The 15,100-nt window shown below is 42.0% G+C and overlaps 1 long non-coding RNA gene across 1 annotated transcript in view; it reads left to right on the top strand.

Moving 5' to 3' along the window:
* Nucleotides 1-15,100, top strand: part of LOC122800123 — a 195,545-nt gene that overhangs the window by 133,606 nt on the left and 46,839 nt on the right. The window lies entirely within an intron of this gene.

Genomic DNA, 15,100 nt, shown 5'->3' with positions numbered 1-15,100 from the left:
TCAATTTGTTAGTGCAAAACATCTGCAGAAAGGCCAACATAATGAGGGGAGAAATAACCAGAAATAGAGACATATTTGACATAGATGTCACATAGAAATGTGTTAGACTGAAATTCTCACAACCTCTTAGAGCAAGAAATCTGGACAAAGCCATAAATATTGTGGGAGACAAAGGCCAGAAATAGGGACAGATTTTTAATATTGCTCTTTAAACTTAGAAAGTGGATAGAATAATAGGCTGTACAGTCGTATGAGCTCCCAGAAGAGAATGACATTTGAAACTCAAATATCTGTCATCAATTTTTGACTTCACTCCACAAAGACATGCCAATGATTTGTCAAAACACAAAAATGTTATGGGGAAAGATTACAAATATGAGACAAAAACTGGGCATTCTGCATAAATCAGGACAGTTGAGAAGTATGCACTCAAATACATGTAATATTGACAAGAGTATAGAGATCATCCAAGTCATATTGCAGAATGCCACAAATTTGATACAGAAAACATCTGGACATCCTGGAAATATCTGGACAGTTGAGAGGTATGAATGTAAAGTATATGGTCCAAGCACAGTACATGACAGTGTCAGTGCAGAGTATTGTGATATCCCATTCCTAGCATTTTTTACTGAATCTGTGTTAATGATCTGTGAAAGGACATAAACTGCCATGTAAAATGATCACTCAGGGGAAGAGTGTGGCATGTTGACTGAATACAACCTCCTGAGGGGTGGTATAAACAGCTTCAGAGCCCTCTACCCCACTGTAGGAACTGGCACCAATTAGCAAATTTACACCAAAGTACTATACGAGCATTTACATAGATGCATGAAATCAGGAATATCTGACAGAACAAAACCATCCTCTGCAAGGAAGAGTAAACCTGTCTGGTGGACATCCACAATAAATAAACTATATAACAAAAGGAAAAAAATACTGTCCAGGACCAAGACGGAGCAGGTGCCCAACTGGTTATTGGAAGCAATCTCTCCTTAGCCTGAACAAGCAAATAAGAGCACTAGTGAAATCCTCTAAAGCCAGCTTTGAGTCCAAATTGGCCACATCTACTAGAAATAATCATAAGGCCTTCTTCACATAAGTCCGCAATCTCAAAAGAAAAACCCAGATCTTTTCAGAACTGGTGGTCAAGGACACCACATACACAAATGCTGTAGTAATAGCTAATCTATTGGCTGACAGATTCAGCAAAAACTTCTCCTCTCTGTCCCCCCATCAGTAAATCAGGACATCCCCAGTACCTGCCCCCTCAGCCCTTATCTCTAGGGAACAGGTCATCACTGCCCTCTCAAAGGCAAAAAATAAAGCCTCCATGGGACCTGATAACATCCCAGGCTGCATCCTACATGAACTCAGGCATGCCCTTGCAGCACCATTAGGCACCCTATTCAACCAAAGCCTGAGAACCGGCTTTGTCCCAGCCAAGTGGAGGACAGGTACTGTTATCCCTTTACACAAAGGTGTAGCGTCCACAGATCTGGGAAATTATAGACGCATCAGCCTAACTAGCCTGATCTGCAAGGCCATGGAATAGATTATCATGGACCTCATTAACAGGGACATTGGCAACCTCCAAACACTTGACCCCATACAGTTTGGCTTTGTCAAGGGGAGGTCATGTCTGTTAAATCTGGTCAACTTCTTTGAGACAGTCACCAAAGCCATGGACGAGGGGAAGGCAGTACACACCACCTATCTTGACCTGGCCAAAGCCTTTGACACTATTCCCCACTTAGGCATAGTAGATAAACTCTCTCAGCTAGGCATCAATCCATATGTTACCAAATGGGTAGCAAACTGGTTGACTGGTAGAACCCACCAAATAAAATAGGGGAAGCTACCTCAAGCAGTAGACCCATAATGAGCGGCGTTCCCCAGGGATCGGCCTTGGGGCCTCTGTTTTTCAGGATATACTTCTCTAAGGTGCAGGCCAAAACCAGTGGGCTATGGCTGACCATGTTGGTAGATGACTGCATGCTGGACACAATCATCAATTCCCCAAGTGATGTGGACATCCTCCAAGAGGGTCTCACCCAAACAAATGACTGGTGCCAGAAACATGGCCTCAAGCTGAATGCCAAAAAATGCATCATCATCCCCTTTGGGTAACCATGCACATTGTCTTGGCATGGTACCATGTTACATCTGGAGATATTAAGAGGGATACCGCTATACCTGTATGTGACAGTATGGGCAATACAGACTAGTGGCCTTGTGTGCACGGCATATATAGGTTCATAGGTTCATAGGTTGGTAGTAGGCTAGCCATAACAATTCCCTGGATATTTCTTCCCACAATATTTACTTCCCTGGACCCCTGTCTAGCAGGGTGACTGATGTGATCCTCGGGGCGAATTTCCTATCTCCCATCTAATCCTCAAGGTTCCTTTTGAAGAGGACCAAGGAGGTGCTCTGCTTGACATGTATGGGCAGTCTATTCTAGAGTATGGGGAGTCTCTGGGCCAGGAACCTATCCCTCCAGCATGTTTTGTTCATTGTGATGACAAGGGTTTAGATCCCTGGAGCATGTGGCTATGAGGGATTGGGATTTCTTTAAGTGGAGCATGCCCAACAGCTCAGGGTTTGACATGGCCTTGTATGTTAAGCAAAGATCACCTCTGAGTAGATGATATGCCACAGAGTATAGCTGGAGTTTTTTTAGACGGTCAGCATAGGGCATCTGCTTTAGGAGTGTGATTCTTTTAGTGAGGTATTTCTGCAGCCTTTCCAGCTGTTGCAGATGTCTTGTGAGGTACATACCAAACGGGGCATTGTACTCTATAATGGGTCTAATGAGGGATGAGTACAGTGGGACAATGCCCTCCTTTTTTCTGGATGAAAAGCCCTTAGTGATGAGGTGTGCCACATAGAAGGATTTCCTGACTGTTGTGACAATGTGGTTATCGAAAGTGAGACCAATGTCCACCTGTGTCCCTAAGTCTCTCATCACACTTCCGGTGTTCAGTGCACTGCCACTGTGGTAATATATACATGTATGTATATATATATATATATATATATATATATATATATATATATATATATATATATAGATAGACATATAGCTATATATGGATAGCTGTATATGGATATATGGTACAATCCACACTGTTGCGAATGATATACATGCCATTAATGTTGTCAAACACCTATGTATGGAGTGTGTGCATAAGCAGAATAGGTAGCACACATGCATCTGGTGTAACAACTTACTTTTCCTAGTCCCTTACCCATTCCTAACTCCATCCCAATCCTACTTCCTCACTTTAGGCCATGGCTTTTTCAACCCTCTCTATTTTCCTCTTGCCTCCATTACATCTCATTCTCATTCTTACATCTTGTACTGCTCCATTACCACCTGTCCATAGAGATCCCACTAATCCCCATACTAACTGCTTCTCATCTTTGCAGTATTCTGTTACAGTCTCCTCCTCTATCTTTTCCATGAGCATCCCTCTGCCTAAAATCAACCCCCCCGCACTCTCTAGCATCTAAAACCAAGACTAAGTACTTGACTTACAACCCATTTAATTTCAAACTTTACCAACTTCATGTAGCCCTGATTCTATCAGGAGACTTACATCCAAATCCTGGGCCCATCCATCACCCCACCATGCATAAATCTACCTCTCCCAACTTAATAAACTCATCCTCTCCAAACAAACATATTTCCTTTTAATCTATGAATGCCCATAGTATTCTAACCAAATTAGTGAAATCCATGCCTGGATAGCCTTCCACACCCCTGATGTCATCACCCTAACAGAGACATGCTAAAACCCCAAACCTCTTATAAAGACATTCTCCCCCCGGTTGTAATGTTCTCTGCATATCTCGCCAAAACAAAAAACGGGGCTGCGTAGCCATCCTCTACTCCAACCACCTCACCATTACAAGTATTATGAAACCTATCCCATCCTTTTCTCCTGCTGAACTACTTCCAGCTAACCTTAAAATAAATAATCACACCACTATCACAGTAGCAGCCATCTATATTACTCCAGGAGACAACATTCCTCTGCTCGAAAATATTCTTTCATACTTTTCTCACCACATCCCCAATGAAACTATCCTCCCTGGGGATGTCAACATTAACTGGTTAACTGTCAGTAATCCAAACTCTAATACTCATATTAATTTATATGGATTTACACAGCTAATCTCCCAACCTACCCATACAAACAACTCTTACACATCTAGTACTCTTATTGACTGGGTACTTGTATCTAATCCTTCCAAATATAACCCTGAAACCATACCAAACAACCTGAGTGATCACTCCCCTATAAAAGTGCTTAGGTTCAATCCCCACTTCTCAAAACCTCCTAAATGTGTCACTTGTCATAAACTCTCTAACTTCCATCCAGCAACTTTTAATGCCCTCCTCTCTAAAGTAAACTGAAAATTCCTTACCCAACTCCCACTAGACAAAGCAGTCCTAGCTTTCAACTCCACCTTCCTTAGCATCTTTGATTCACTTGCTCCACCTCGCAAAGTCCAAATTAGGTGCACCATATCTCCATGGCTTTCAAAAGCCACTCATACCCTCATGATAACTAGAGACAAATTATGGAAAAAACGGTCAAAAACTAAGCTCTCTGCAGACTTACAAAAATATAAAGAACTCATAAATCTGACAAAAAAACACATAAACAAAGATAAAAAGGACTTCTATAACAAACCTCCCACAGGACTAAAATCTAATCCTAAAAAATTCTTGAACTCTATTAACCAAATATTACATCTAGGTAATCTTAGTTCCCCCAATCCATGCCCAGACGAGACATCTGAAGAAACTGCCACTATCTTCAATACCTATTTTATCGATTCAATATCTAAGTGACTGAACCCTAACCCAAACTCCTCTACTACTAACATCTCCAATTTTTCTGAACCTACTCCTAATACTATCTCCTCAAATACCTTCTCCCTCAAACCTGTACCTACTAGCTACATCAAAACTCTATTCTCTAAATTAAAACTATACTCAGCTTCAGCTGACAATATTCCTTCCACTTTTCTTCAACTAGCAGCTGACTCTCTTGCTCTCCCTGTATCTATCCTAATTAATCGGGCTATCTCTGAATCTAAAGTCCCTTCCATCTGGAAACAATGCTACACTCTACCTATACACAAAGGAGGTAACTCCTCTGATATCTCCAACTTTAGACCTATCGCTATCCTCTCCCCTCTCTCTAAAGTACTAGAAAAATGTATTCATAAACAAGTTATGCAGTATCTAATAAATGAAAATCTGCTTACACCCACTCAACACAGCTTCAGACCCAAACATAGCACCACTACAGCTCTATTATCCTTCATCAATACTGTCTCTATAGCCATGGACGACCATAAACTTATTTCTTGCCTATTCTTGGACCCCTCAGAAGCTTTCGACACTGTCTCATACTCTCTTCTTCTGCACAAACTGCATAAACTCAACTTCTCCTCTGACACTGTTGCATGGTTCTCCAGCTACCTCAATGATAGATCTCAGTCACTGAGATGGAACTCTGCACTCTCCCCTCCTCCCCCTGTAAAAATGGGTGTACCTCAAGGGTCTATCCTAGGGCCTTTACTTTTTAATATCTTTACTAATCAGCTCTATACCTTCTGTCCTCAGTCATCATTAGTGCAATACACAGATGACTACAGTCATCACCACAGCCAACTCTCCCTCTAAGCCCTTAACAGCTACTCAGGGATCTTTTAACTTAGTTGAAACATGGCTCTCCAACAACCAGCTCATCCTTAACCCTAAAAAAAAAACAAAGCTGTTACTCTTCCTACGTAAAACGTTCAACAATATTAAACCCTCCTTCTCCATACACTTCCTTAATAACACTCCCATTCAGGTAGAATCCAGTACTAAGCTCTTAGGCATAACCATCAATGATTAGCTTAAATCTGACTTGCATGTTAATAACTGTATCAAAAAGACTCATTCAGAACGAGGGCTCCTTTACCATAACAAGAAATTCCTTACCTCTGAAGCCAAGATTACTCTCTCTCTCTACCTTCTACCCAGTCTAATGTACAATTCTCAAATTCTCACAAATCTTACCTCAGCACTCCTGACCAAACTCAAATCTACCTACAACAAGGTAGCTAGATTTGCTGCCCAACAAACCTACAAATCCCATCACTGTCTTTCTATAAACACCTAAACTGGCTTAAATTACCCACTAGCTTCATCTCTCTCAGCTCCAGATCATCCATTCTATCCTATACCAGCCTTCCTACTGCCCAGCACTATCCCCTCTCGTCTCCCATTATTCTCCCTCCAGACCTCTCCGAAGCTCTAACTTAGAGCCACTGCAAATCTACAAACTCAGGTCTAAATTTGGATGCAACATGCACAGCTATCACCCCAATATTGCCGGAAATAGGTTCCCACTACAAATAAGGACCCTTACACATACTAAACAATTTAAGACAGCCACCAAAGAGTACTTTGAAAGTCACTGGTCCTGCCACTGCACTTTCCCTCCTTAAACATCCCCTACTTCTCATACATTAATCTACTTTCTGCCCTTAACTCACTCTTCTCACTAGCTCTCTCTAATCTTCCTTGACCACTCTTTCTACTGTCTTCTAAAATCTATTAAGCAAATTGCCTCAGAGAAACATTCTATTGTAATTGTCTTGCCTTAATGCAGCTACATTATGATAAAACTGGGTTTTTATAACCACTACCCCAAAAACTATACTCATCTTAATGACATATTTCTTTTTATACATCTTGAAATAGTTATGTTATATTCATGATTATTGTCACTGTATAACATTGTATTGCTACTTAATGCCTTGTAATAATTTTGTAACATTGTTGTTTAATACTTATTTATAATCAAAATTGTATATTATGTTGGAGCTTTTCTCCCCGGGCCACCACTGAAAAAGGGGTCTTCAGCTCAGTCAGACAATCCCGGTCAACAAATGTAAAATAAAATAAAATAAATAAATAAACAATGCAATTGGTGTTTTGCACCATCAGTCATGTATATTCCACAGAAAGAATACCAAGGTATGGCCAGTAAACAGTGCACTATGAAAAAGGTGGTATGCTTCTATTACATCACTGGAAGATGTGTAGGGAAGTACATGAAGAAGGGTGCATTGTACACAGTTATTGGTGTGATGAAGTCTGGGTACCATGAAGTTATTATGGCCTCTGATGTGCATGTTATTCACATATCCAGTACTTGTGTTAGATTCAAGGGAGTAGTCATCACTGTGACCATATGCTGGTGGATGTACCACTTACCATCTAACCCAGAACACAGGTCACACGCCTATTGGTCTGATTATAGGATGTGATGTCCACATTATACTTGGGTGGTGTATTTGTTTCCTGAATCAACAAGTTCCCCCATTTGTCCTATCAATGCAGATGTTGTCATGGCTGTGGCAGCAGTTTTTGGTATGTGTTGATACTGTCTGTATTATATCAATATCACAGTTGGAGTCAATGATTGCCCACAGTCTGTAGTCCTTCAGGGAGCTGTTTGGACACAGCATGTGTATGTCATCTGTGATGTCTATCACTTAACTAATGAGCAGGAAAGAACTTAACAGACAGCCCTGATGTACAGACCTGATCACTGGACCTGAGATATAGGTCTCGTCACACATTTCAACATAGTGAGATACCACATATGTGATATACTGGTCTACCTGTTTGGTGATATAGCTGTTTCTGGCCACATGTGACATTGTTGATTGTGTACCTCTGTGTGGATGTGTGTCAATTGCCTTGACCTGGTCAAGTTCCACAAGATGATAATGTTGTCATCATGCATGCCCTCAATGACCTTTTTATGGGCATCTGTCAGATGTAACAGACATGATATAGCATTAACAACTCACATAGCTCTGTTGCACACAGCCGGAATATTACTAGTGCACATGTAGATGAGGTCCATAATGACATGTTGGTCTACCTCACAGTTGAGGAGAGTCAGGATGCCTCTATACATGCATGCATGCATCAGGTGCTGTCCTCCCAATTCAGCTGTATCCATGTAGAGGGTGTGCTGAAGTCTGTATTTAACCGTATCAGGAACATGTAGTCAGGCCATAGTTGACCTGTGATGTGGTCACAGCCTATTGATTCTGTCTGATAGGCCCAGATGAAGGTAAGACAGTGCATACTGCCTACTGTTATCTGGCCTAAGGTTTTGACACAATTCCCCATGCAGGTATCATTGAGAAACCCTCCCAGCTGCGTAGTAACCCTTACGTCAGTTAATACGTAACCAATTGTCTTACCAACAAGTCTCACCAATAAAACACATACTGTGAAAGTTGTTGAATCAACCTGGACCAGTACAGCTGTCACCATTGGCATACCCAAGGGATCTGTGCTTAGTACTGTTTGGACTCTATTTCCTGACAGTTCAAGCAAATGTATATGGCCTTTGGCTTACCAAGTTTACAGATTCTTGCATATTGGAAGCAATCATTGAGTCTACTAATAAAGATAACATAATACAGGCAGAGCTAACACAGATAACTGAATGGTGACAAAGACACACAATCTACAAATAAATGCAGAAATGGGTATTGGTTATGTTGTCTGTCTGAAAAGTGGAATTCCATGTTAAGCACAGCACTGACAACAGTCCTGCTATGCATAAACCCAGTAATGCAAGCACTGGGAATACATGCAGATAGGAATGTGAACTTCAACTACCATGAGTGCAGAATGCTATTGAAAGCCTATGTTGTGCACATCATAAGTCACACCATCATAATGAGATCTTAGGGTTGTATGACAGCACTGTAGTCAAACTTCATCAGAAGACTAATAGAGTAAAATGGTCTCTTTTGCATGTACCTCACCACACACATGCAGCACCTAGAGAGAACACAGGGGTTTTTCATCAAGAAAATACAGTTCCTTCAAACAATGCCATGATGTATGTGGGTAGATTAAAAGCCATGTCACTGTAATATTTATTGTTTAGAATGAGTTGACTTTCACCTGGCCTCCAGGCCAGTCACTGAGCCTGCCCTGTTGGAATTAGTGCATATCCAAAAATCTGATATAGCTGATGACATCAGCTGTGTCTGTTGAGGAGAATATAACACTGTCCCACATGGTGGTGTGAAATGCACTATTTAATGTCAAGCAACAACTCACACACACACACACACACACACACACACACACACACACACACACACACACACACACACACACACACACACACTTGATTGCAGTGAGAATGGAATCCCTACCTAAGTACACAAACTACAGAGCACAGTACTTTACATAAGTGCCATGGCACAAATCTGACATTTACAAGAGTGCAGGTGAACTTACAGTAGATGACATCAGCAGTGCATATGGGAGTCAAGATATTGGGTGGGATGCATGAAATGGATGTGTAGGCATCTGCAAGTATCAAAATACCATCACTCCATGCCATTGGAGCAGTAACTGTGGGATACATGTTTCTGCTGTTCTGTCTAGACACACACACACACACACACACACACACACACACACACACACACACACACACACACACACACACACACACACACACACATTTGACTGCAGTGAAAATAGAACTCCTACCTAAGTACACACACTGCAGAACAAAGTACTTTAAGCAAGATCCATGGCACAAGTCTGACTTAGAGTGTGTCCACTTTATACCTGATGACATCAGCAATTTCTGCTGAGGAGAATATAACAGTATCCCACATTCTGGTGTAAAATTATCTGTGTAATGTCAAGAAAGACCTCACACACACACACACACACACACACACACACACACACACACACACACACACACACACACACACACACACACACACACACATACACACACACAGTTGACTACGGTGATAACAGAACCCCTATTTATCTAAGTACACACACTACAAAACAAAGTACTTTATGCAAGCATCACAGCACAAGTCTGACTTAAAAGGCTGCAGGTGAAATTATAGTAAATGACATCAGTAGGCCATGTGGGGGACAAGATGTTGGGTGGGCTGCATGAAATGTTTGTGTATACTTCTGCAAGAATCAAAATATTATCAATCCTTGGTATTGGAGCAGTAACTGTGTGATACACACTTTTAATCTTCTGTCTAATGACACACACTCATGCACACTTGATTGCAGTGAGGATAACACCCCTACCTATCTAATTACATAGACTACAGAACACAGTACTTTACACAAGCACCCTAGCACAAATCTGACTTTTATAAGAGTGCAGGTGAACGTATAGTAGATGACATCAGCAGGCCATGTGGTAGACAACATGTTGGGGGGCCTGCATAGGCTCATAGCTTCATAGGTTCACAGGAGGCTACTAGCCTAATGGCCTTACAGTGTTTAGAAGTCTAACTGTGTAAAAATACAAGTACCCTTATTGATCATAGTTGGATGGTCATTGTTAGCAGAGCAATTTTGTGAGCAGCACCAACTGGCCCTGTCTATGAGGGACATAGGTGCTACCCCTGAGGCAACTTGACAGTCACCAAACCAGTAGTCATGGTTGCGCTTGAACAGGGTCATTGTGGAGCACTGCTTCACATGCAGTCAGAGCCTATTACAGAGGAGTGTGAGTTGCTGGGGGATACAGCTGTCTCTCCAACATGTTCTGTTTATGTAACAGGCTAGGTTAAGAACCCTGTGCCATGTTATTCTTGTCCCATTTGATTTGCAGATGTCCAGCATTTCCAGTAAGGCAAGGTCTGAGACTGCTCTGTAGGGCAGGCATAGTTCATCTCTCAGCAGCCTGCATTATACTGAGTACTTTGATAGGTCTTTCACTCTTTCCATGCATGTCATGTTTGGAGGCCCTGGAGTCTCCCGAGCACAACCTTGTGTCTTTTCCAATTGCTGTAGATGTCTGGTGAGATACAGACAGAAAGGAGCATTGTACTCAATTAGTGGTCTAATAAGGGTAGAGTACAGAAGAGGTATGACCACCCAAATCTTGGATGTGATGTCCATATGTATGATGTGCACAGTGCAGATTGTGTGTGTCACCAGTATGGACACATAGTGAAGAAATTGTAGATTGCTATCAACATGTCTGTCCAAGTCTCACAACACTGTGCTTGATCTTACAGGGGTACTATGTATATCATAATTAGCAGGGGTACATCATTGCCAAAGGGGACAATGAGGCATTGTGTGCTTTAAGGTTCAGTCCATGTGTTTGGCATCAATCATTTGTGTGGCAGCCCCTTCTGTAATATGTACCATCATTGGGGGACTCTATACTAGTGTGTTCAGTCATCAGTCATCTGCAAACTTGGCAAACCACAGGCCATCTACCATTGCCTGTGCTTTAAGGATGTAGTTTGAAAACAGTGGAGGGCCCAGCACAGATCCTTGTGGTATTCTAATGGCAAGTGGCTAGTGGTGGAAGTGCTCCTTGTGGGGAGAGGAAGAGTGAGCTAATGTTATGCCACAGACAAGGATATGTTGCTTTTGTTACTCTCCTTGTTTTGCATCCTGCCTGCTGTTCATATTTCACATCTCTAGACTGTTTTATGTTTCTCCAGTGGGTAGTCCTGACAGGCTACCTTTTCTGTTATATCGGGAAACAGTTATTTTGTAGTTATGTTATATTTATGTGTATTATCCTTCTGTTGTCTTTTAGGACACCTAGGAGTAGGCCAATCAGGCATGTCAATCCTTGGAGTCCTCTCTCTTCACTGACGCTGAGAACCAGGTGATTTTAATTGCCTTTAAGCAACATGGTGCTTTTCTCCTAGAAAGGGGATGGGAAGATATGGAATGTTGGATGCAAATATGGTGACAGATAATTGATGATCTGAATGTCATGGGTGGCCATGGGAGGACATATCAGAAAGTGCACTGAAGGTGCAAGATGTTGCCCTTACCTCTTGCTTAACTCATTCACTCCAATGGAGCTAAGGAAGTTTGCACAGTAACTTTCAATGGGCAGAACTTAAGCCTTTTGACATATTCAAATTATATCTTCACATTTCAAACAAATGTTCACATCTCTGGACCCATAGGGGTTATGAAAGAGGCATACAATGCAAACTCTTCAGCACAGACTATTTTTATAGTGGTAGTATTCTTTAGGTTCTAGGTCTTAAACTGAATTTTGTAAGTCACAGTAAACACAGCAACTTCTACATTTGTAATATTTTGTAAACAACTTACAATATCTCACCAACCCCATGAGTTACAGACATACAGTCAGCAACATTTTATTCACTAGCTGAGAGCTTTCATATGAGGCTAAGGAATTATGTCTGTATTACTTGGTTGTTGAGATATTTAGAAAAATGTGAAAATGATATCTATATTAATTTATATGATAAAACCAGCAACTAATATCACTTTAGCTGCACTAGACAGAGGTCAAATATTAATGCAGCTGAGATTGTCATTGTGTAAGCTTTAAGATGTTTTTTTAAAACCTTTTACATAGCATGGTTTTGGAATTATTGATGCAAATATGAACAAGCAATATTTGACCCCTAGTGGCATCCATGGGAGATAAATGCAGATACACCTGCAGGTGTCACTCATATGTAATGAGTTAACTTCTTCCAGGGCAGTCAGATTATAGAGGCGAATCTCATCTACAGATGAAAAGCCAAACATTTATATGTCAGTACTGCTGAGCAATTTAAAGAAATATTTGAGTGCTGCTGTTGATGTCAGGTCTGTTGTGTGTATTGCTGTACTGTCTGTAATGGTGGCAGCTCTGTTATTTTGTTAGCATATATTTCACTATAATAGTGTAAGTATTAATTTTTATCTTGTGTTTGTTACTTTTTATCACAGGTGATCATGACAGTGGGAGTATGGGCCCAATGCCACTTCATGCCACTGCATCAGCAGACTGTGATGATGATGGTGACCAAACTGAACCACAGTCAGGGGGTACAGAGATTGAATCTGATACTGAGGTTGACATACAGCCATTCCATGCAATTCTAATGAACACAGCCAGTAGGCCTATGCCTACCTATTCAAGTGATCCCTCAGATATTTTACAGGTGGAGGGCGAGGCCAGTGATCAGTGGAAGAGTGGCTACTGCAGCTTCAGTGCCTGTTGACCCTGGCCATATCCAAAGTATGGGCTAGGTGCCATGCAGGAGGGTTGATAGGGGTGGTCAGAGGGGGCCTGCTGTCCCTCTTCCACCTGGCGAGGGTGTCTCTTCCCCTGCCACTCAACATATGTTTAGGGCCATAATGGAGGCACAGGTACATTCTCATAGGTGCTCCAGACAAATGCTCGGAGTTGTAGATGTGTCACAGTCTGACATGCATGACTGCCTCTACCGTGTTGCAGATTCATTGGATCAGAAGAATAATACATTGGAATGAGGGATATCTATGATGGACTGAGGGGTGTCTTTTATGGAATGAACATTCTGTGTAATGGGACTTCTGCAGGAAGGGGATTGGCATCCTTGTGGCCATAGGTCAGCCACATCAACTGCTGTCAGCCAACATGGCCGTGCCCAATCACAGTCCCATAGTGGCAGTAGTTCCACTGCTCCATCAGTGAGTGTGCTGTCCACACCCAGACATGACAGGACATGGGGTTATGGTCCAAGGCATCCCTGCAAAGTGAGATTATTCAGCAGACTTCAGTCCTGTTCAGGTAGCAGCAGCGCATCTGACCATTGGCATGGATGTGCCAGTGCAAATCTTGGTAGAGTCAGTTTTCATGGTTGAGGACAACGATGAACTGCCACCTCTACCATACATGGCTCACACCTGTCTGACATACCAAGACATAGATCCGGCACAGAGCTTGGCTGTGTTCATGCAGACTTCCTGCCCACCCGAACACTCTGTGCAAGTTATGATAGCTGTGCCATATCTCCGTTTTCTATTTTTTGGATTCACGGACACATATGCTTTGTGTCTGATGCCCAGGATGCATAGCTAATGTAGTGCTTAGTATATCTGCAGTTGTGGTGTTGAACTGGTAATTGTACCTTTGACTTATATTGGCCTTAGAAAGTACACAGTTGATAGCATCAAAATTTCACAACTTTATAGTGAATGATCTTGTGAGGTTTGTGAAGTCAGAAACTACAATGTGTATCATTACTTTCTAATTTCTCTCTTTAATGATTTTCCAGTACAAACGTATGGTGCTAAACTGAGGGCATGCAGTGATCATCAGTACTTTTGAGAGTTATGACAAAAATGGGAAGAAATTGAGGGTAATGCTGCTCAATGCCAGAAGTCTAAATCTCAAAATGCACGCACTCGAGGCCCTTCTCAGTATGGAGAACATCGATGTCTGTGCTGTAACTGAAACCTGGTTCAAGGCTCCTGAGAGCACCCCGGCACTATTAGGTTTTACCTCATATCATGCGTTGGGCCCCCAAAACCCGACCACTCCACAAAAGGAGGGGTGTATCCATATTCATAAAGGATACCACACCTCCAGGTTGGTGGCAACATGAAGCTTGGAAACCATCCAGGTGCAACTAACCATAGGCAAAACTGCTCTACAAATTGTAGCATGCTACAGGCCACCCTCTCAAACTCAGGAACCCCACACAGCCTTCCTGAAGACACTGGAGGGTATAAATGTATCTCCAAACACCATCATATTGGGTGACTTCAACTACCCGAATATAGACTGGGAACATTACTCAAGCCCTAACTTTCTAGCCCAACGGTTCCTGGAGTTCATAAATTCAAATGCCATGGAACAGCTAGTCACTGTTCCCACGAGAGGAGAAAATATACTAGATCTCATTGTCACAAACATGGGGACAAAATGCTCCACACGAAGTATATCCTCATTGGTGAGATCTGATCATAAACTAATCTCACTGGAAATCCACATCCGCCCCACCCCAAACAAAAAGACCATAGTGAAGAACTTCTAAAGCAAACTTCACACTCATCAAAACTGGTGTGGTATTCTTCCAAGGCCCCTGAGCCAGAGGAAACCACAACCCAAGCTGGAAGCCCTTACAAATGCCTTCTATGAACACCTCCAGGACTGCATGGATCAGGCAATCCCAAATAAAACCAAGACTCTTTCCACAAAGGGCAAACGTCCAGTCTGGTGGACCCCAGCCATTAACA

This window comes from Protopterus annectens, chromosome 4.part0 (assembly GCF_019279795.1).
Source record: "Protopterus annectens isolate FY-2018-M chromosome 4.part0, PAN1.0, whole genome shotgun sequence".
Taxonomy (NCBI): domain Eukaryota; kingdom Metazoa; phylum Chordata; order Ceratodontiformes; family Protopteridae; genus Protopterus; species Protopterus annectens.
The sequence above is the reverse complement of the archived record's forward strand: the minus strand, read 5'-3'. Positions and strand labels throughout refer to the sequence as shown.